General features: G+C 38.4%; 1 pseudogene; it reads right to left on the reverse strand.

Moving 5' to 3' along the window:
• Positions 1–3666: 3666 nt before the first annotated feature.
• On the reverse strand, positions 3667–6908 carry LOC136213337 (clp protease adapter protein ClpF, chloroplastic-like; annotated as a pseudogene).
• Between the last annotated feature and the right edge of the window lie 15789 nt (positions 6909–22697).

Below are 22697 nucleotides of genomic sequence, written 5' to 3' on the forward strand. Positions count from 1 at the left end.
AGTAGTCGTTCCAGACCAGATTGTTTCTTCTTCTGGACAGGTACTATAGGAGAGACAATGAAGGCATTTTCATCATTATCCGTCTCAGATTTACTGTCATCCTCTACATCAACCTCTCCTCCTTCATATGTACCCAAATCCTCCCGTCCCTCTGTTTCCATGCCTTCATCCTCTTCATCGTCTTGCCCCTTTTCCACCTCTTTCACGTTTTCCTCCTCTTTCCCCTTTTCCTCCTCTTGTCCCTTTCCCTCCGCTTGCCCCTTTTCCACATCGGTAAATAGTTGGTCATAATTACACGACAGACCATCCACATGGTTTACTAGATGTTGATACCATGAGTTTTCTTTCTCCCTATCTTCAGCTGTAAGTTTAGTGGCATTTGGTTCTTTACCCGAATAAAAATACAAATGTACAAATAAACAAGTCAATCAGATGTATAGCATAATAGTGACACATATAGGCACAATGATTGGTCAACTTACTTGAAATATGTCTAAAACTTGTTGCAATTTAGCGATAGCGGTCTTTTTCCATCGTAGCCATCATGGGCTGCGAGTGCCTTTCGTCTCATACCATCCGTGGGTGGCATCCCATACTTCCAACAACCAAGCCTGCAACAAAGTTCCAATTCATTATTTATGCCTATTATTATCATTTCTAGTATATAGAATATACACACATCATACCTGAAATACGTGTGCAAAACCATATAGGTTGAATGAGACACGGTTAGTCCTCAAACGATCCCTATAAGCACGCATCTGTTCAATTCGGTCTTTTCCACCAATCATCCCTTTAACAAGAGACCTGTAGGTCACGTCCCAGGCCAAAACACCCTACGGGAACTCGTTAAACAATGTTGGAAATTTAGCAAGTTCAAAAACCCAATGAAGAGCTTGTTTGTTGCAATGTTATCCAACACACAGCCAATGACAAAGTACAACATGGCAAATGAAACTGCATCCTGATCAGATTCATTCTTCCAAACAGTTTGCTGCATAATTGTGTCCACGTCTTTAAAGGTTGGTGTAGGGTTACATGGAAAAAACTTCTTCCTAAATCTGTCCGGTTTATTTAGCGCACTAAATCTTTCTGTAAATGCTTCCATGTCTCCAAATCGTAACCCACTTAGGAGTCCAAACTCCCAATCCCCAAATCTCAACTCAACACCTCTAACTTTGAAGCAAAGCTCCCTCGGTTCGAGGTCTTCAATATGATCTCCCTTGTTAAAAGGGTATGACAAAGGACTCCTGCAAATACTATATTGGTCATCTCCAAATACTGCCCGAAGCAACTCTTCCTAAATAGATCTACTTGGTTTGGTGTTAAAAACTCCTTTATATGTTTTGCTGCTTCTAGACTACACCTAACTGTGATGACGCTTTCCGTTCCAAATGCTTTTTGTATTTATATTCAGATTTCTTCTTGGCTTTCTTCTTCGAAGAAGAGCCATGCTCATCTCTCTTCCTCTTGTCTCCATGATCATGCTGAAATCGCTGGAAAGTTAGAGAGAGGGATATCGGGGTGTTAGGTTAGACAGATGGAAGTTCGAATGTTAAAGAGCGGGGAGCGGAAAGTTAGAGATGAGAGCAAGGTTGGAATTTAGTTAATGAAATGTGTTAGTTTTGGTGAGTTTTTCAAAGAGAGTTAGAAAAGAAAACTAACACCTTAAAAGGTGCTAGTTTTGTAATTGTCCCTTTTAAAAATCTCATTTGAGATAAAAAAAAAAAAATTAATTGAAATTACACCAACCTTAGGTTTCTGTTCCTATAGAGATTTTAAAATCTAATCAGTGATTTTTGTACAAGGTTAGATAAGTTTATGTTCGTATAGAAATTTTAAAATCTCATCAGTGATTTTTGTATAAAGGTTAGATAAGTTTCTGTTCGTATAGAGATTTTGAAAATCTCAACAGGGATTAGGGGAGGACTACGCGCAGCACACCTTGCAAAGGGGCAAGGTGTGTCGCAATCGAGATTCCAAAATCTCGACCGTGACACGCGTGATTCCTGCATAGGAAATCAGTTTTCCTTCTCCTTTCTTTTCCTTATGCATTAATTTCGAATTTTGATTTTAATTTTTCACCAAAAGGCATCTTTTCATTTTCAATAGTCGTGATTTTTGGAATTAAAACCTATAAATTAAATTTTTTGACATATCTTTCCTACTTTCATTTATTCTCAGAATTTCTGAAACCTTTATTTTAATTCATTAGTTTTAAATACCAAAAAAAATCTTTATCATGGCTCCTTCTCCAAAACATTTGAAGAAACGTTATCCCGCTCGCGGAAATCGTGTTGACATTTCAGCACGTTATGGTGCGTGGTTCCCAATTTTCAACGAAGATGAGGGACGCCGCTATTTCCACTTCCACTACGTCATGTTTTGTGGCATGATGTACATGGACGAGTTCTTGAATGATGAACTCGGTATTATCGTAGATATTACCTGTTACCTTAACAATTTAGGATGGAATAAGTTTTCCTCCATGCGTTTCCCAATTATAGGAAATTGGGCAATAGAGTTCTTTTCCACAGTTCGATTCGTCGATAAGCGGCGAATACGTCTCAGTTTTTGCAATAATGGAAGAGAGTTTACATTCGGTTATCCCGAATTGCATGCATGGTTTGGTTTTCCACTACGTGGAGCATCTAATATCCATTCTGGTAGAGATATGACTTCTCGAGATATATGAAGGATGATGACAGGATTGTGGCATTTTAATCCACAGTTTGCATTAAAAAACTGATCGAATCCAACTCCATCTTATATCTCCATAAGTATCTCTACTATAGTATTTTTGGACGTGTTTACGGAAATGTAGTCTGTGACACAGACTTACATGCTTTGGGAGATATTCTTCAAGGTAATGTTGTGGATTCTTTGCATATTTTGATGGAAGATTTGATATCTGCCTCACGTTTGAAGAATAAGAAAGTTGGATATAGGGATATTGTTTGCGGAATTATTTTGGGTGCCAATGGCACAATTTCCGTTCCTTGGAGCGAAAATGAACCATTCCATGTCCTTGATTTTGACTTCTTAGAGAACGAATGACTTGTCAAGCGTGAATTTCGTCTTGGTCCGCGGTTTCTTTCTTTACAAGAGAGATAACTATTCAAGTAAAAATAAACCGGACTCAATTTTAATGATTGTGTATATATGTTCCAATTTTAATGAAATCATCTATTTTATCAATTTTAGATTAAGAAAAGCCCTTAAGGCTAGGCTTTTATTAATTTTTTGTTTTGTTTTTCCTGCAACTTGGTCACTTGCTTGACGAAATTAATTCTGATTCCATCATGATAAAATTCTGCTTCCATCAGGATAAATTTCAAGACCACCGAATGGCTAGGACCAGCACCGGATGAATCTTTCTGATATGTTGAACAGTTTGTATCAAAAAAAAATATGACTCATGAGCACGTTTTGATTGCCAGCAGAAAACTGTCTCCCATCAGTGACTTCATCACCATCACGATCTATGACAGTTCCCTCCATAAAATCAGTTGGCTGTATCATAATATGAGGCCTATAGGAAGAAATTGAAACTGCATTAGTCCATCACATCTGTCTTTATATCCACCAATTAGAGCAGATTGAAGAGTGAGAGGGAACTGCACCATGCTTTCTGGGTAGCTGTTACCTCTCCAAGGGCAGCAGGCTTTATGGCCAACATCATGCTGTTGGAAAAGGCTCCCCTAGCACTTTCAACTTCAACCAAAAAAGAAAAGAAAAAAGGCACCCTAGCGCAGTGTACTCTACCAATATGATTTAGACATTGATTAGAAAATCAAAAGGACTCTGCCTAACCAAGTGACAATAGAACAGATCAACTTGTAACTAACATGACGAACTTTGGCCTAAGGATGAACTTATAACAATCCACAAGTTTATTATAAAAAAACAACAAAATTCCATGGAGTGAAGAACTAGAAAATTGTTCAGAGCTTTAATTTGACCTGTAAAAAAAATGGAACAATTGGTTCCGAGTAGCAAACAAAATTAGAAATGACAACCCTTCAACTTATGTTTCCTTTCTAATATATCATTTCTCATTTCATGCAGCTTCATTCTGTATTAGAAACATGGGAAAACTAGGATTATGCATTACCTTCTCTCTTCGTAGAACAACCCTTAACATCAATGTTGTGAGGTCATATGACATGTAAGATAAACTGGTTTAATTCAGTGCGTGAAATCACCTATGAATGAGATTTTTTTTTTTTTTTTTTGATAATACCTATGAATGAGATTTGATATGCTGAAATTACAAGAGCTAAACTTCTGCAGGAGTCAAGGAAGGTGAAAGAAAACTCAGGCATGCACCACATGATTCACACATAATTTTGTCATTATAAATGTTCATCCAACCTCTCTGAGCACAAGCCAGTGAACTAGCAATCTGCAAGAATAAGAACAGGAACATCAAACCCCATAACTACAACTCGAACGAGAAAATTATAGAGAGAATCTCTCATTGCTCTTCCAGCATACCAATTCACAAAACTACTATTTTATCCAAAAAAACTAAGGCACGCAAGAGGCAATATATTATACAGGAATCCAAAAAGAGAAAACTTGCCTTCTAATGTATATCATATATAATACAAGGAGTTCTGCCACATTACCAGAGATATTTATAGGCGAATTTCCTGCAAAACTTAACAAAAATAAGCACATCACAATGACCACCTATTCATACACTCATACAACTTAATCATACATGATGTTTAGCTTTTAAATACTTACAAGCTTAAATGAACTACGAACTGCAATTAAGCATCACCTCCGTCTTCACCTTGTTGATCACTTGGTACTTCATGCCAAGGCATGTTGTACTTTTCACAGAGCTGTTTAATTGAGATTAAATCTGCTGCTGTATCTGTCCCGTAGAAAAAAAGGAAACATAGGGATGATGAAACGTGCCCTGCACATGGTTAAGTACAACCTAAAAGTTTACATTTTGATTAAAATTTGGTAGCCCCGGAGAAATTAGATGTTAATCAAAATCTGTATCCCACAAACTTCAACTCCCCACCCACAAAAAAGAGACACTTGTCTTTTTCAATTCAAGGAACCAGAATTAACATACACAGAAAATTCATTCCAATTCCAAATTCGTTTTTTACAATAAAAATTAAATAAAATGAAAGGCCTCTTGGACCAAATTGATAAAATGCTTATTACCATAGGCCACTAGTAGATTGGGATCTGCATGTACATCAACCAAAACCTGAAAACAAAAAATATATATCTTTAATGTCCATTTTATAACCCGAGGCAACTTTATGGACCAACATATAGATTAGATGAAACAAATCACTACTACATCCTTCTTTTTCGAATGACAAGCATCTGCTAGAATATTCATCAATGGACATAATAATTGGATTAGAGCCACATCTTTGGAGACGCATGGTCTAGAATTATAATGTCCTCATTCTTTTTCGAGACAAATAAGGCATTGATTTTACTTTGAATTAAAAGAGATAATGTAAGTATACTTTACCAAATATCTTGTGTGTCACTTTTTCTCCTAAACAAAATGCATACATTGGCTTTTCATATACCTAAGCTTTCACTGATACAGCCAGAGACTCTGCCTCATGCTTGGAAATTTGATCCCACGATTATGCTGCTACAACATAGTTAAGAAATTTGGGATAACAAAAAGGGAATTCAAACAATAAGGATGTTGTAACTTGTCAAAGATAAATCTGATATATTAATGACTTCACACATTCTTTTTGGATTTAAGCTAAATTTTGGTAAAAATAGCACAACTTCAAGCTCATCGTAGTCGTACGATGCTGATACCCTTACCTTGAGCTTCGTTCTTTGAGGATGATCCTCGTTTTGCCTCCTATTGTAGAATAACCTCTACTTCAACCTTCCAAGAAGAGAACTCTATCAGCATGCTGTAAATTCATTTCAGTTAGACTTATGAGCAAACATTTTCATATGGTTATGGTATTAGTCCATATGATGTTAACATACATGCGTTCACCATATTAGAAATAAAACTCCATACATGCCAAATGTATGTGTAATGATCCCACTTCATATAACTGTTTCTTCCACTACTTAAATCATAGAAATATAAGCTTGCATGAGACTGGATGAAAAGAATAAACAAAATAATCTTGTCTGTTTAAAATGAATTATCACATAAACTAATATTGGAACAATTGAAAATCAATTGCATCTTAACAAGTCCAGCAAATGAGACTTAACCTCGGTAAGCTTGTTTCTCAACTGTTACACAATGTCATACTACTCCGTATTCAAAGCATACTACAATTTGATAACACCCAACCAACATAACTTTGTCAAAATAACAATAATGGAGAAGCCAACTAACTGCTTTACCCTGTCAGAGAAAAATCTCCAAATTTTGAAAGCAGCATTTCAAACCTCATCTCGAGTTGCTAAAGTCCAGCAGAAAAAAAGAAAATCAAGATATCCTCACTAGCACTCTCGCTGCACTCACGGTTTGTGTCAAACTCCTTATTACCCCCCTTTATTGAATAGCCATCCATCTTTGACCCTTACATTTCTCTTGCTTAATATGAGGTGGTTACTAGTAAAGAATAAACTTGGAACAAACTTATTATATAAGCTGCTGGATAACAGAGTAACCATTACTATTTACTATTAGTGACCAATACAATTTTTAGATGTTGCTGTTTATATATTGAAGAACTCTTAAAGTACACAAGCAGAAGATAATTTTAGAACATGATTAATAATCAAATTACTTTCTTCCTACTTGGTTGACTCACTTATGTAAGTTTTGCATTACTTCACAAATAATGATTAGCATACCATGCTTCAAAATAGATCAAAATTTTTAGACAAGTCAAAAAATAATTTTAAATGACTAAATACATGATTCTCAAAGCACAATTTGGATAAGAAGATAGATGAAGAAGAGAACGACCTTGGTTGAAATGTAGGATCCTCGACCAATTTGGATAAGAAGGTGAGTATACCCTGCTGAACTTCCTCTGTATCTGCAGATTTCAGACATTGAATCTAAAGCCACAAAGAGGAAAACATGAGAACATAGCTTAATCAAAAGAAAAACATGAATTTTTTTAACAAGACTGGAAGACATACCGTGAAAACCCTAAAACTTGCAGAAAGCTGTAGAGTGCCAATTTCCAAAAGATGGGAGTTAAAAGATGGGAGCGAATAGAGACCTTGGTAGAACTAATCCTTCCCTAGAGCAGTTCTTCGTCTACTCACCAAGCTGTTGAAAACGCGAACATGACGGTGATAAAAGAAATTGGGGGTTTTTTGAGTTTTTTTTTTTTTTTTGAACTGTGAATCTTTGTTTGATTTTAGGGGGGAATGAAATAATGGGATGGAACAATTTGGTGGATTGGCGGTGAACTAAAGAATTAGGTTATTAATGAGTTGGTTTTTTCTTTTTACAATTAGTGAGCGATTTTTTTTATTATGGCTATGAAATAATGAGTGGAAATTTTTATTGAAATTGATTAAAAAAAATATCTTCCTAAAACCACATTTTCTTGTAGTGATATTGTTGCGGAAACGACTAGCAAATTGAAAGCTAAAGCATAAAACAAATAGAGAAAACACCAGAATTTAACGAGGTTCGGCCAATATTGCCTACGTCCCCGGACACTACTAAATATTATTGCAAATGAGCAATTACAATAGAGAAAGGAGGAGAAAACAACAGGACCTTAGAAATTAGAGGACGCTTGTTGTGGGGTGCCTTAAGCCTAAAACCCAAGCCCATATATATATAGTGTTCTAACCTCCTCCCAAAAGTATAACTTTCCAATGTGGGACTTTGAACAACTAGTATACTCTATCCCTCTTCTTCCCTTTAGGCTAACATTATGACATTCTTAAAAAGAGAGCCATTTTTTCTACAATCTCCACCTTGGCGATCTTCTAAGAAACATCAACCAAACTATCTCTCCATCCTTTCCTATACTCAGTAGCGTCTTCAAATTTCAACTTCAAGTAGAGATAACATTAATCAAGTTCAAACAATGTTGAAACTTGATTGATGTTACCACCTTCGTTGCCATATCTGCAGGATTGTCAGCTGTCGGAATCTTCTGAAGCTGTATTTGACCCGCTTCAAGAATTTCCCTTATAAAATGATAACGAATGTCGATATGCTTCGTCCTTGCATGATAGACTTGGTTCTTTGCTAAATAAATAGCACTTTGACTGTCACAATGCACTTTGACATGCTTCTGTCCGATTCCCAACTCTTTTAGCAACCCTTGAAGCCAAATTGCCTCCTTAACAACTTCTGTAACTGCCATGTACTCTGCCTCTGTCGTAGACAAAGCAACTGTCGACTGTAAGGTAGACCTCCAACTAACTGGTGCCTTCGCTATGGTAAATAAATAACCAGTAGTTGATCACCGATTATCCAAATCACTGGCATAGTCTGAATCACAATATCCCACTATGCATTCGCCGACTTTCACATCCCGCTCAAACACCAAACCAACATCCACAGTATGTTGGATATACCGTAGAATCCATTTCACAGCTTGCCAATGTCCTTTGCCAGGATTATGCATATACCTACTCACAACTCTAACTGCTTGTGAAATATCGGGCCTTGTACACACCATCGCATACATCAAGCTACCAACTGCATTCGCATATGGAACATTTGACATATGTTCTCGTTCTTCATCACTTTCTGGAGATAGAATTGCACTAAGTTTGAAATGAGGAGCAAGTGGAGTACTGACTGATTTTGTCTTCTCATCCATGCCAAAATGTCTTAGTACTTTCTTTAGATATTGCTTTCGAGTCAAACAAAGTCTCCCCAATTTCCTATCTCTGCTTATCTCCATACTGAGAATCTTCTTAGCCTCACCTAAATCTTTCATTTCAAATTCTTGATTCAGTTGAGCCTTCAATTTTTCTATTTCTCCTTTATTTTTGACGCAATCAATATATCATCGACATAAAGGAGAAGATAAACAAATGATCCATCTTGTAGCTTGCGTAAATATACACAGTGATCATACTTGCTTCTAGTGTACTTCTGCCCCATCATGAACTTATCAAATCTCTTGTACCACTGCCTTGGAGATTGCTTCAATCCATACAATGATTTGCTCAACTTGCACACTAAGTTTTCCTTACCAGGAACCTTGTATCCCTCTGGCTGAGTCATATAGATTTCCTCCTCCAACTCCCCATGTAAAAACGCAGTCTTTACATCCAATTGAACTAGTTCCAAATCAAATTGTGCTACCAAAGCCAATAATATTCTTATGGAGGTGTGTTTTACAACTGGAGAAAATACTTCATTATAATCAATTCCCTCCTTCTGAGCATAGCCTTTAGCCACCAACCTTACCTTGTAGCGAACACTGGACTTGTCAGGAAATCCCTCCTTTATTGCAAACACCCATTTGCATCCAATTGCTTTCTTTCCCTTTGGTAGACTTGCTAGCTTCCATGTCTGATTCTTTTCAAGGGACTGCATCTCCTCGTCCATAGCATTTCTCCATCTTTCATCTTCTGAACTTTGTACAGCTTCAGAATAAGAGGTAGGAATTTCTTCAACTGAAGATGCACAAGCCACTGTATCTTCATAGCGAGCAGGCTTTTTTCTATTTCTATGTGGCTTTCTCAATGCAATTGTCATCTCTTGTTGTGGTGATTCTTGTGCTGGAACCTCACATTCTTCATGCGATCCTTCTACAGTACGACTATCGGATTCCGTTGCTGGATCAATTTTTCTACCTCCTTCAAACTCCACCTGTTTGGAAGTATCCTCCACCTGCTGTGGAGTACCATCTGCTTGCTTATCTTCTACCTTCTTCAATATGGTGGATTCATCAAAGGTAACATCCCTGCTAAAGAGGAAATGCCCATAAATACCGCTTCTTTTGCTCTCGGATCCAACTTTGATTCCTTAACGTGGTAATATGCAGTGGAACCAAACACACGTAAGGAATTATAATCTTTAGCTGGTTTTCCATGCCACACCTCTAAAGGTGTCTTGCCGTTGATAGCAGATGATGGTAACCAATTAATGAGATGGCTAGCGTATGTTACAGCCCCAGCCCAGAACTGTCTGCCCAAACCAGCATTGGACAACATACATCAAACTTTCTCCAGTAGAGTTCGATTCATCCGTTCTGCCACCCCATTCTGTTGTGGTGTATTTCTTATTGTGAAGTGTCGGACAATTCCTTCATCTTGACAAACTTTCATGAAAGGGTCACTTTTGTACTCTCCACCATTATCTGATCGGAGACATTTGATCTTCCTTCCTGTCTGAGTCTCCATCATCTTTTTCCACATGAGAAAAATTCCCAACACTTCATCCTTCGACTTCATAGTGTACACCCATACTCTTCTAGAGAAGTCGTCAACAAAGGTAACATAATAGGATTTTCCCCCCAATGAAACTGTTTTGGAAGGTCCCCATACATCTAAGTGAACATAGTCCAAAATACCCTTTGTATTATGGATTGCAGTGCCAAAGTTCACTCTCGTCTACTTCCCTTTGATACAATGCTGACAAAGATCTAACTTGCAGGTCCGAACTCCATTCAATAACCCTTGACTCGCCAAAGCTTTCAAGGACTTTTCGCCTGCATGCCCCAACCGCATATGCCACAATCTGGTTGCTTCTATCTCTTTATCATCACTAGAAACCACTGCTGTTGCTCCAGTAATTGTACTACCATCATAATAGTACAAGTTGTTGCTTCTTTGAACTCCCTTCATTACCACAAGTGCACCAGAGATGACCTTCATGGAATCTTCTTTGATAACAATAGTGAAACCCTTTTTGCTCAAGACTCCCACTGAAATAAGATTCTTCGTCAAGCTCGGCACGTATCTGACATCTGTCAAAGTTCTGGTTGCTCCATCATGATTCCTCAACTGAATTGAACCAATTCCAGCTGTCTTACAGGGACTGTCATTTGCTGTGTGAACAACTCCACCATCTATTTCCTTGAAGTCAAAAAACCACTCTCGATTAGGACACATATGGTGGCTACAGCCCGTGTCTAGAATCCATGCTTGCAACCCACTTGATGATGCCATGGTAGCTAATGAAAAGTCTGAGTTATCGTCATACTCGGCAACATTTGAATCTGCAACAGCCTTCCCTTTACCAGATTTGTTCTTCAGCTTGGGACAATTTTCTTCCAGTGCCCTTTCTCTCGGCAAAAGGCACATTCATCTTTGCCAACTCTAGATTTTGACCTCTCCTTCATGCTTTTACTCTTCTTTTGGGAACGACCTCTCATGACTAGTGCTTCTGCCGCGCCACTGCTACTTTCTTTCTTTTCTTTCTTTCTTAATTCGTAGCTATACAATGCAGCACACGCTTCTTTAAGAGACACCTCAGCCTTTCCATGAAGTAAAGTCGTTTCAAGAAATTCAAACTCCTCAGGAAGCGATCCCAACAACATTAAAGCCAAATCTTCATCTCCAAAAGTTACCTCCAAGTTCATCAAGTCGGCAACAAGCTTATTGAAACTCGTGATGTGATCATTCATTGTCGTACCAGGAACATATGAGAACCTGAAAAAACCTTTTCTTCATATGAAGCTTATTCTGATTGCTTTTCCTCAAGAACTTGTCCTCCAATGCCTTCCACAAAACACTTGCAGAAGTTTCCTTACTAAATGCATATTTCTGCTCTCTGGAAAGGCATGATCGAATTGTACCACACGGCAAACGGTTTATTGTTTTCCAATCCTTCTCATCAACATCTTCTGGTTTCTCTCCTTCAATGGCAATATCTAGACCTTGTTGAAACAAGGCATCCAAAACTTCGCTTTGCCAAATGCCAAAATGACAAGTACCATCAAAGATCTCCACAGCAATTCTGCTGTTTGACACGCCTATTCTTGACAGAATAGATATCTTTACCGATGTGGATCCCTTTGATGTTTCATCAGTCGTCATCTCAGCTCAAATTTAAAAAATCACCAATAATACCTTGCCTTAAGTAACTTTACTAGAAAAATTCCCAGGCCACTAGTGGAGTCACAAACGGTCTCACTTAAGTACCAGCTTTCTTAGGCGATTATTGCCCTTTTGACAGAATTTTCCTAAGCACTTGAGACAATATATTATCTAAGATTTTTCCAAATGAGTGTTTTAAACACTACCTTTCAATTTGCTAAATTGTCAACGAAACAAAAAAAAAACTTTTCTGATGTGCCGACCGATCAGCCTAGCTGCGGCGCACAGAGCATACTAAGTTTTATAAACCAACGGAACCCCGAGAAAAGAAACTTTTCTGATGTGCCGACCGACCAGTCTAACTACGGCGCACAGAGCATACTAAGTTTTATAAACCAACGGAACCCCGAGAAAAGAAACTTTTCTGATGTGCCGACCGATCAGTCTAACTACGGTGCACAGAGCATACTAAGTTTCTAAAACCAACGAAACCCCGAGAAAAGAAACTTTTCTGATGTGCCGACCGATCAGTTTAACTGCGGTGCACAGAGCATACTAAGTTTCTAAACCAAGGCTCTGATACCAATTGTTGCGGAAACGACTAGCAAATTGAAAGCTAAAGCATAAAACAAATAGAGAAAACACCCGAATTTAACGAGATTCGGCCAATATTGCCTACGTCCCCGGACACTACTAAATATTATTGCAAATGAGCAATTACAATAGAGAAAGGAGGAGAAAACAACAAAACCTTAGAAATTAGAGGAGGCTTGTTGTGGGGTGCCTTAAGCCTAAAACCCAAGCCCATATATATAGTGTTCCAACCTCCTCCCAAAAGTATAACTTTCCAATGTGGGACTTTAAACAACTAGTATACTCTATCCATCTTCTTCCTTTTAGACTAACATTATGACATTCTTAAAAGGGAGCCATTTTTTCTACAGATATAAGATTTTTCGAAGATCTTTGAAGAATAAAAATAATGTATTCTTGATTCTCATATAAAAATATTTCACGTAATGCCAATCATTTCAAGATTGTTTTAGTTTTGGTTGAAAAACATGAGTTAGAGTTTTGATATTTCATGATTTGACATTCAAATTGTTGTTTTAATGATGTAAAAACATATTTTAATCAAGTATTTATATCTCTAGGAAGGTTTTATACCATTGATTTGTTTTGATTTTATTTCGGTCGAATTTGGTGGCCATTGTAGTTGAAATAGGGGCTGAATTCCAGTTTCTTTTTCATGTTCATAATTGTTGGCAGATTTGACAACCATTCCTATTTTGGCGATAACTATTGCATACGAACTTTGATTGTAGCGATTATGTTGAAACACGATTTCCACGGAGATTATTGATTATGACAAAAATATTTAATAAGCTAATTCCCAAAAATATGATTGATTTATTTGTACTAATAAGCTAATGTCCTTAGACAGTCCAAGCTTCCTTCAGTGAAGCTCTTAACCTGTTGGTTGAGAGCTTACCAATAACCCTAGAGTTTTGGGTTCGAATCATGGGGTGGGTTGAGCGGGCTTCTCCCGTGTCCGTGGCTTGCAGCGGCCAATGTGAGAGATCGGGCATAAGGGTGTTGCTGGTGGCGCTGTTCGCAAGGTTCGCTAGGTTTCCAGAGAGAGAGAGAGTATCTTATGATATCTCCATTCATTCAATTAACCCCTATTAAAAGTAAAATTGAGGATTGAGATAATGTTGTCTGATTTTGTTGGATTGGTTTCGGATTCACTCTTCTCTTTATCTTTAGTATTAAAAAATTAATTAATTAAGCCAATTAAATAATTAAACAACAAAATATATTTCTGAATTACATTTCCACTCCAGAATAGTTATAGTTGAACATTACTATTACAAAAATAAAACTGATTAATCCTTACAAATAGCCTATATATTATTAATTTCAAAAAAAAAAAAAAACTCCATATTATTATTATCTTTACATAGACCAAGATCATCATTATCAGAATAAATGGTATGAATATCATCATAAATCTCTGTGGTCATCACAATCCATAAAAGCCAAAATTCATTAAGGAAACTAAATCCTATCTAGATTCTCAAGTGACTATTTAAAACAGCAAATTCGATCAATTCTCAGACATAACATAACCATGAAAATGAGTTCGTTGTTCTTGGTGATAATCTCATTGATTCTTTCATCCACACCCAAAATGAGCTTAGCAAGCAAGGAAGAAAAGGGGTTTCTTATAGACAAAACGACGGTGACTATTTATAACGATATAGGGAAGGGAGAAAATGTGACGGTAAATTGTAAATCAAAGGACAATGATCTGGGAACGCATGTGTTACAGTATAATCAAGATTTTCATTGGACTTTCAGAGTTAGTTTTTTTGATACTACGCTTTTCTTCTGTGGATTTTCTTGCAGTCATGGATCAGGTACTTATGATGTTTTTGATGCTAAAAGAGATTCTACACCAAATAAAAGATGCCGTAAAAATTGCAGTTGGAAAGTTCGTAAAGATGGTATCCATGGCTATGCACAAACTGGAAATGAAGATCTGTTTTTTCATTGGAAATAAAATCTTGTAAGATTTAATATTGAAATTAGCTGGATTTATATTTCCAGAAACAACCATGTATGGTTAAAATCCGTGTATTATGGTTGAATAATAATAACTTTTATTATAATTTCATATCCTTTGAGCTTAAATGGTTTAGAAATTTCACCAATTAATGAGGTTGCTATGTAAAAAAAAAAATCTATTTCAACCCAAAAATTTATAGTTGAAGGATGCTTTTCAGTGTCGTTAAATTCTTAGCTACACTATTCAAAGCGTCGTTAAATTGTATGTCGTTAACTTTAACAACGGATAAATTCTTGTGTGGGTAAATAGTATTCGGGTTAGTTCGTTTAGCCCAGTGATTTCTCACTTCTTTTCTTTATTGATGATTCCATAATGTTATTTCATCTTCCATTGATGAATGTAATGTGACTACTAGAATTTTGAATCCGTGTGGAAAAGACTCAGGGAAATGCATTAATTTTAACAAGTACAGACTACGTCTGAAATCATATTTAGCTATAATATCAGGGATGGGCTTAAAACGAATCTGAAGATATTATGGCATATAAATCTCCCCAAGGTGCTTTTTCCAACCATTATTCTAAATACAATCTTCCCCCATGCACCGTTAGAAGGTATTTGTTTCAATTTTTTAGGGTTGACTCCAAACTGCAGGAAATATAACGTTTGGTTAGGTTTATATAACAACATTTTTTAGCATTTTCTCTATAAACTGCAGTGTTTTGAAACTTTTCATAAACAGCTGTTTGTAGTTATTTATTATTGACAAAATTATCATTCTTATTTCCATAAAATATGTTTCTTCTTTAACATTATATATAATTCTACAACATAATTACCGGAAGAACAAAGTTTGTTGCGTTCAACATATTTAGACTGATTACCCAACTCATTACCTATCTAGACTATTTTGTTTTTTTTTTTTTTTGTTACTTTCTCAAAACACCCTTCATATATATATATATATAACACTTAGAAATTATTTACTCATTCTTCTTTCTCTCTTCCGTCTGACTTCGCATTTTTCGCAATTTGTGAAGCATGCGAAGGTAACACTAATTCACATAACACTACGCCAAAACCCCCTTCAGACGACGGTTAAAAACCGTCGTCCCGCGAGATATAAATCTATCACAGGGCTCGCTGCCGTCTATTGCACCTTCAGACGACGGTTAGGTTCTGTCATTTGAAGATACTATACATGACATCAGCCTAGTTTCGTACTGTCATATGAACATTGTTACGATGCATCTTTTTATTTATTAACGCCACTTTTAATATCATCACATGACATACTAATAATTAAAAATGTCAAGTCGCTATATGGGAAATTGGCATATTGGTATTCGCGGTGACAGTTTTTATAATAATTTCTGTCGTAGTAACTTGTATCAGATGGCATAGGTCTTAATCAATCATGTCAAGAGATTTGTTTTAGATGACAGATTCTTTTAATTTAATGTCTTTTTATTGTTGTTTAGATGATATTTTTTTAAACGTAAATGTCACTCCTTGCCTTCTTCTTCGAATGATTCTGAAAATGAACAAAATTTATCAAATGAACAAGAATTTCTGTATATCAATGATTTTAGTTTTACTGGAGAATAATGCTCATAATCTGTTTACATTTGAACTACACAAATAACTGAATGAATGTAGGGTAAAAAAAATATAAGCAATTAATGTACATCTCCAAATCTGTAAATATAGTCAAAGGCGTGGTGGTGTTGATTGGAAAGCCAAATCCAACTTGAACTGAAGCATATCTAAGTCATCATCTCCTAGAATCCCCAAAGTCTTGGTATCTGCAAAACCAATTGATGATGCTCATTAATTACACACCGTATACAGATAGACCTAATTAATCTCCTTTTACCCTTTCTCCATTCTGAGACCCTTCACTTACCCACCCACATTATAAATAGGAAGCGTTTACCAATTCTCAATAGTCACCCAGGGTAACTTAACACTATACTTACAGTTTGTTATTTCGAGCATGAATAGAAGGAACCTCTATCGTAATGTTGAGTTTCAGATTGACCAACTCCAATATGAGGCACCTAGGTGGCTTGTCAATATACATGGTCCTGACCGGCAGCAATGGACTGTCGTGTTGAATGGCCCTCCAAACACCCCTTATGAAGGAGGTGTATTCATAGTCCAAATGGACTTCCCTGTCGATTTCCCTGATGGACGCTATGCCTAGTAGGTTGTGAATAGAGTATGGATGATGGGTGAGAATATATAAGTGTACGGGATGCACGTGTTCTTAGACTCTACTAGACGCGGCTACTTAGGGGAAAGTGTACCCCGTCGTATCAAGTAATAATCCGGTTAAGACCGGGTATCGAATCCACGGGATTTATAACTACAAGTATTAGACGACTCGGTTTTATACGTTATCTAAGCGGTGAATACTTTGAGTTGATTCAGGGAACAACTACAAACTACTCCTAACTACGGGTGAGACAAGTTTATATAGCAAAATCCACGGAATGATATGGATGGCGATAAGTTATAAATATGACAAATAATGACTCTCAATATATAAACGGTTAATGTTTTACTCTTGCAATGACGATTACGTGTACTGTGACCGATCCGTGAAGTACTTAAACTACGTGGTTCCTAGTCAAGGCGTGTCTAATGCTTGGGACCAGAAATTAGGGCCAGTAAGTTCCGTGGTTTGTCAATTCCTACGGTTTCCGGAGCGTCACTTCCGGTAAGGCAACACCTATATGAATCCCTAAAGATAGCCCGAATGGCGTCGGAAATCGCGTTCTCCTACACATAATAATTACGAGTTTCAAAACAAGTAGCAAACATCAACACAAATATAGAGAAAGAGATTATGAATCATAGATTATAAATATGGAGAATGTAAATGTGAATTACAACCAAGCCTAGTACATAGGAAGAGTACAAGCTAATTAGCAAGTGAAAAGGGAAGAATCCACCCTCGGAACTCGCTAACCGGACTCAAGGCCGTCTCTTAGGACTTGGAAGTGGAGCTTTCGAGCTTGGTGAGTGGAGATGGAACGGAACTTTGACGGAATGCCGGAATCAACGAACAAGCTCTCAAGGTGGAAGAGAATTGCTATGTAAAATATAATCTCACACAAAAATAACAAGAGTTTAAACTATAATAACAATGGTCTATAAAAAAAGGTGTCTCAAAAGTGTAGATTCAGCCCCTATTTATACACATCAAGCTAGGGCAAAGTTGTAATTTCATAAGATACAAGCATGGAGGAACATGATTTTGTGCAGATTTCCCATGATACGCCTCGCGTATGGTGGAGTACGCCCCACGTAATTGCCCATTTCGTCAGAAATCTCCTGCATGTGGACCAAATCTAGATCTTGTTGTCTTAATCACGCCTCGCGTGGACTGGGATGCGCCTCGCGTGTTTGAGTTTCTGAGATTTTATAGCTTGATTTGGCCCTTTTACGCCTCGCGTAGTCGAAACACGCCCCGCATAAATGAGTCTCTGATCTTTTTGCATTGAAGAACTTCCTTACACGCCTCGCGATTAGGCTTATCATTTCTGACACATGTTCCACGCCCCGCGTGGTGGTTGATACGCCCCGCGTATTGGTGACTAGATTCCACGTGGTGTCTGTGGATTGCTCAATTATTTCTGACCAAATGTTCCACGCCCCGCGTAAAGGGAGGTACGCCCCGCGTATGTTGGTGGAATTTCACTCCTTGCTTGTACCTGAAACACAATTCTCGAGAGCCGAGTTAGCTTGACGTTTTTATTTTCTAAATTAATCAAAAATAGGGAAAATTAACCATAAGTACGGAATTTATTTTTATTTCGTTAATTTATTTAAAACACTCTATTTTCGCAATTAAACTTATTTATTTTATCTAAAACTAAACCGTAAATTACGCTAAAAGATAGGGACGAAACACCCCTATCAAACCTCCTCGGACTTTAAAGTTTTACTTGTCCTCAAGTAAAAGAAATCGAAAGACAAGGGATTGAGATTATTAAGAAACAAACCGTCGGTTGGTTTTACCAAGTGCGTGATTCCGAAGCTAAAGTTTTATGCAAAGTTTTCGGTAAGTACCTACGCAAACAAATGAGTGACCAAAACTTGTTTGAAACCTCCATGATCAAATTTAATAGGCAATATTAACGGGGGTCGATTATCTTTTGAGAACCCGATAGTACCTCACCAAGGGATTTCACTCTTACGCTCAAATTTTGGTGGGTCGGTGTTTTTGCACTCTTCTTTGCACTTACTCGAAGTCACTTTGAGTTTGCATTTTTATCCGGATTTTTCCTCCTATGTTATGGTCTAGGTAATATTAAAAATGAACCCGGAGGGGGGTTGTAATGCGGGTGGCTTTTTAGTGGTTAATTTTAAGAAACTCGAGTTTAAACACCATTTTGATGATCGCACCGTGCTTTTTATTTTGGCCTTAGTAAGTTTGTAAAATATAACTCGAAATTGCTCGGGTGGAGCTTGAGAACGCCTTTCGCTCTTTATTGTGTTTTTCTTTTTCTTTTTTTTTGAGAGTGGCACAAAAACGATCTCGAGGACTTATGGTGCTTTCTTATCAAGGCCTTGGTTTATTTCGGATGCAAATTGATTTTGTTGGTATTTAAACAAGAGGAAAAAAGGGTTAATTGTTAAAAGGGTATTAACAAGAAAAGTCGGTTAATAAGCTCGAGGGGGTTTCCTAGAGGTTGATGAAAACGAGAAAAATAAATTAAGAAAAGAGTTAGACTAAGTGGGTTCGTTTTATCATCTATTGCCATTTTAACTAAACTAAGTGTACTTAACCCAGTATTAGATGCAAACTCTATGAGTCGAGTGAAGTCAAAGCTCTCGAAAATTTGTGAAAGAAATAGAGTTCTCGTACGAACTCTTTTAGGCTCAAAATTACCTCACAAAATTTCGGGTTAAATTGTGTACGTTCAAGTTCTCGTCAAATTTTCAACTATCCCGTTTTTATTGCCTTTTTGAATTTTATTATGGAGATGACTTGTGGGTTAGGACTTAATGCTTTCGTTTAGTACGAACCTTGGCTTTGCATAGAACCTAGAGTTTTAGAATTAAGACTAAAATTTCTTACTAAAACCGCTCCTTTGTATGAATGACTTTACATCTAAGGACAAATAACGGAACTTTAATTAATTTCCGAGGGAGGTACTGTGTCGGAAAAATTAAAGAATCAATAAATTAGTTTCATTAATTTGTTGTTTGTTTTATTTTTTTATTTTTGTTTTTGTTAGTGCAAAACAAATGGTACGTGCGGGGTTGCACGGCCCTCCGCGTTATTAAAATGACGCATATTCCAATGGCGTCGCAAGAGAAAACAAAAACAAAAACAAAAATAAAGAAGGAATAAAACTAGACCTTTAAAGGTCATGTCCTACGCGAGGCGTGCCCAGGGGGGCGCCCCGCGTAGGAGGTGCATTTTTAGCCATTTTTTGCCAGAGACTCAAATACGCGGGGCGCAGTATGAGGGGCACCCCACGTGTTTGAGTTTCTGGGCTTTTTATGCAAGAAAAATGACGATCACGCGGTGCGTAAAAGGGAGTACGCCCTGCGTGAATGTTATTAATGGCGCATAAATCGAGAAGAATAAACACGAAAAAGAAGAACGAAACGTAAACGGAAATCGGAAATATATTAAAGAGAAAAGAAAGTACAAGAAAAACATAAAAAGATAGCAAAAATAACAAAGGACATACCTAAAACGAAACAAATTAAGATAAACATGAAAAAGGAAAATACAAAACAAAGGAAAACATAACAAAAAAAAAGGAAACTATGGTTGAGGCAGAGGAGGATTTCCGTGGATGTTGACGTAGGAGGCGAAGGAGTAGGTGAGGGCATCGAAGCGAGCATCGAGATGGGCCCGATCCTCACGCCTTTGAACTTCAGAGGCGTCGAGGCGAGCATCGATGGCATTGAAGCGGGAGTCAAAATGGGCCCGATCACGACGTTGGTTATCCTCCAAAATATCCAACCGGGCATAAAGGGAGTTGAAGTCATGGAGGGGTGGTGGACTGAAATTGAGGCCCATATCCGAGTCTGAGCCCTCTTCCTCGTTTGAGTGGGCCGCCCCTGAAGTTTCACCCGGGCCGGAGGTAGGGCGCTTGAGTGCTTTGAAAGCATTTTTCTCCAAGGGTCGTGGCTCCAAGCTGGGGAGGCGGTTAAGGGCGGCTTCGCCAAGAGCGGAGGTGGCGAAGATGGTGATGAGATGGCCCAACCCGATTTTGCCACGTTTTTGGGTAGGCATGGAGTGGAGTTGGATGGCCACGAGATAGGAAAGGTCATAAGCAAGCCCGTTGGCACATCAATAGAGGGCCAAAAGCTCATGCTTCTTGACCTTGTTGGACTCGGACTTCCCCAAGAAGTAGAAGGATATGAACCGGTGGAGAAGTTGCAGGATTGGGTCGCGGATGCACGTCGGGCGGAGGTTGGAGATGTCGTAATCCTCAGACCCGGTGATGGTGGTCCAAAAATCACGAGGGGAGACGCCCTTGGGCCAATGTGCAATGCCCGCTTCCGCTTGTTTAGTGAAATGATTGTGGAGCCATTGGGTGTCAATGGTGAAAGGTCGGTTGTGGAGGCGGAAGTTGAATAGGGCGGCTCCCGGAACATTGTTGGATTCTAGGGAGGTGTAGAACTCCACCACCAACGAAGAGTAGACGTGGTGGCGTGCCCGATAATGATCGAGCCAATTTAGAGCACGGAGGCGGTCCTCGAAGGCACCTCCAACGTTGTAGCGGTCAAGAATGCTACGATCAATATAAGGGAGCTCCATCACGTGGGCGGCAGAGAGTGTTTGGTAGTTTTGGGCTTCCTCTTCGGTGAGAAGATGGAAGGGAGCCTGGTATTGGCGGGTGAGTGGTGGTGTTTCCTCCCGTTTGGGAGGCGGTGGTGATTGGCGTAGTTGTTGATTTTATGTGCGGGAGGTACGTGCCCGAGTGGACCGCGGGGGGCGCATGTCGGCGGTTTGTTTTCGCCTTACCATGGTGTGAGTGGAGAATTGAGAGGAAGTAGAAGAAGAGTAGGGGGTGTTTGAGTGAGTTGTGAGGAAGAAGAGGGAGAGAAAGGGGGACTATTTATAGGGGAGGAGTGGGGAATCCAAGTAAAACTCGGATTCCCAGGGGGTACGCGAGGCGTGAAGGGGCCACGCCACGCGTATCCCACCTCCTGCCCGTTATTTGGCATGCAAATGACACAGTACGCGGGGCGTGCAGGGGAGCATGCCTCGCGTATTGCACCTCCTGACCCTATTTTGGTGGGAGAAGGGTGAGGAAGGGTACGCCCCGCGTAAAAGGCGGAAATTGAAACATTTTTTTCGGTTTTAAACAGTTTTTTAGAATTTTTTATGGGCTTTAATGGCTTATTTAATGTTTTTATGATTTGTTAATTCTTTTTAATGTTTTTAACTTATAATTAAGAGGGTAGTTAATCCAAAATTTATTATGGAGGGAGGTTGAAGAGATTTGAATTTGAAAAGGTGGGATGTGATTGGAGAGAGGAAGAGGTGGAGTGGAGAAGTGGGAAAGATTTTTGGGGAAGAGGAGAGAGTGATGGGAAAGGTGGGAGAGGGAAAGGCTGCCATGGGGAGTTGTAATTCACAACTCCCCGAGGATACGCGAGGCGTGCCCTAGGGCACGTTCCGCGTGTCCTTCCACGTGGCGCTTATTTGAAAAGGGGCTAACCGCCGAAGGTTACGCGGGGCGTGGTAGGAGAGGCGCCCCACGCAGCGTGTCTTTTATTGTGAAAATGGGTAAGACACGCAGATGCGCGGGTGTACTGGGTTGTACGTCCCGCGTGATTAAGAATTTTTGGATTAAAATGGGATTTGTTTTTCTTTTGATTTATGAGAAATAAAAATAAAAATAAAAATAGAATTATAACTAAAAATGAAAATAACGAAATGGAGGAAACTAAAAATAACATACGTAGAAATAAATAAAAGTAGAAACAAATAAAAATAAGTTGAAAAACGGTTATAGTACATATAAACAAGTGGTTCGAGAAATTCAAACCGATGCTACGTTTAGAGTCGAAGTAGCTTGCTTTCTTATGCGGCGGCTCAATGCAAGTTGTCCGAGTTGGAACTTGACGGGTCCGAACTTCCACTATTTAGGAGCGTTATCGCCTGTCCGGACTCCCGATTTTTGCCCCGCGGGTTCTGCTCGGT

The sequence above is a fragment of the Euphorbia lathyris genome, chromosome 1 (genome assembly GCF_963576675.1).
Source record: "Euphorbia lathyris chromosome 1, ddEupLath1.1, whole genome shotgun sequence".
NCBI classification, from domain to species: domain Eukaryota; kingdom Viridiplantae; phylum Streptophyta; class Magnoliopsida; order Malpighiales; family Euphorbiaceae; genus Euphorbia; species Euphorbia lathyris.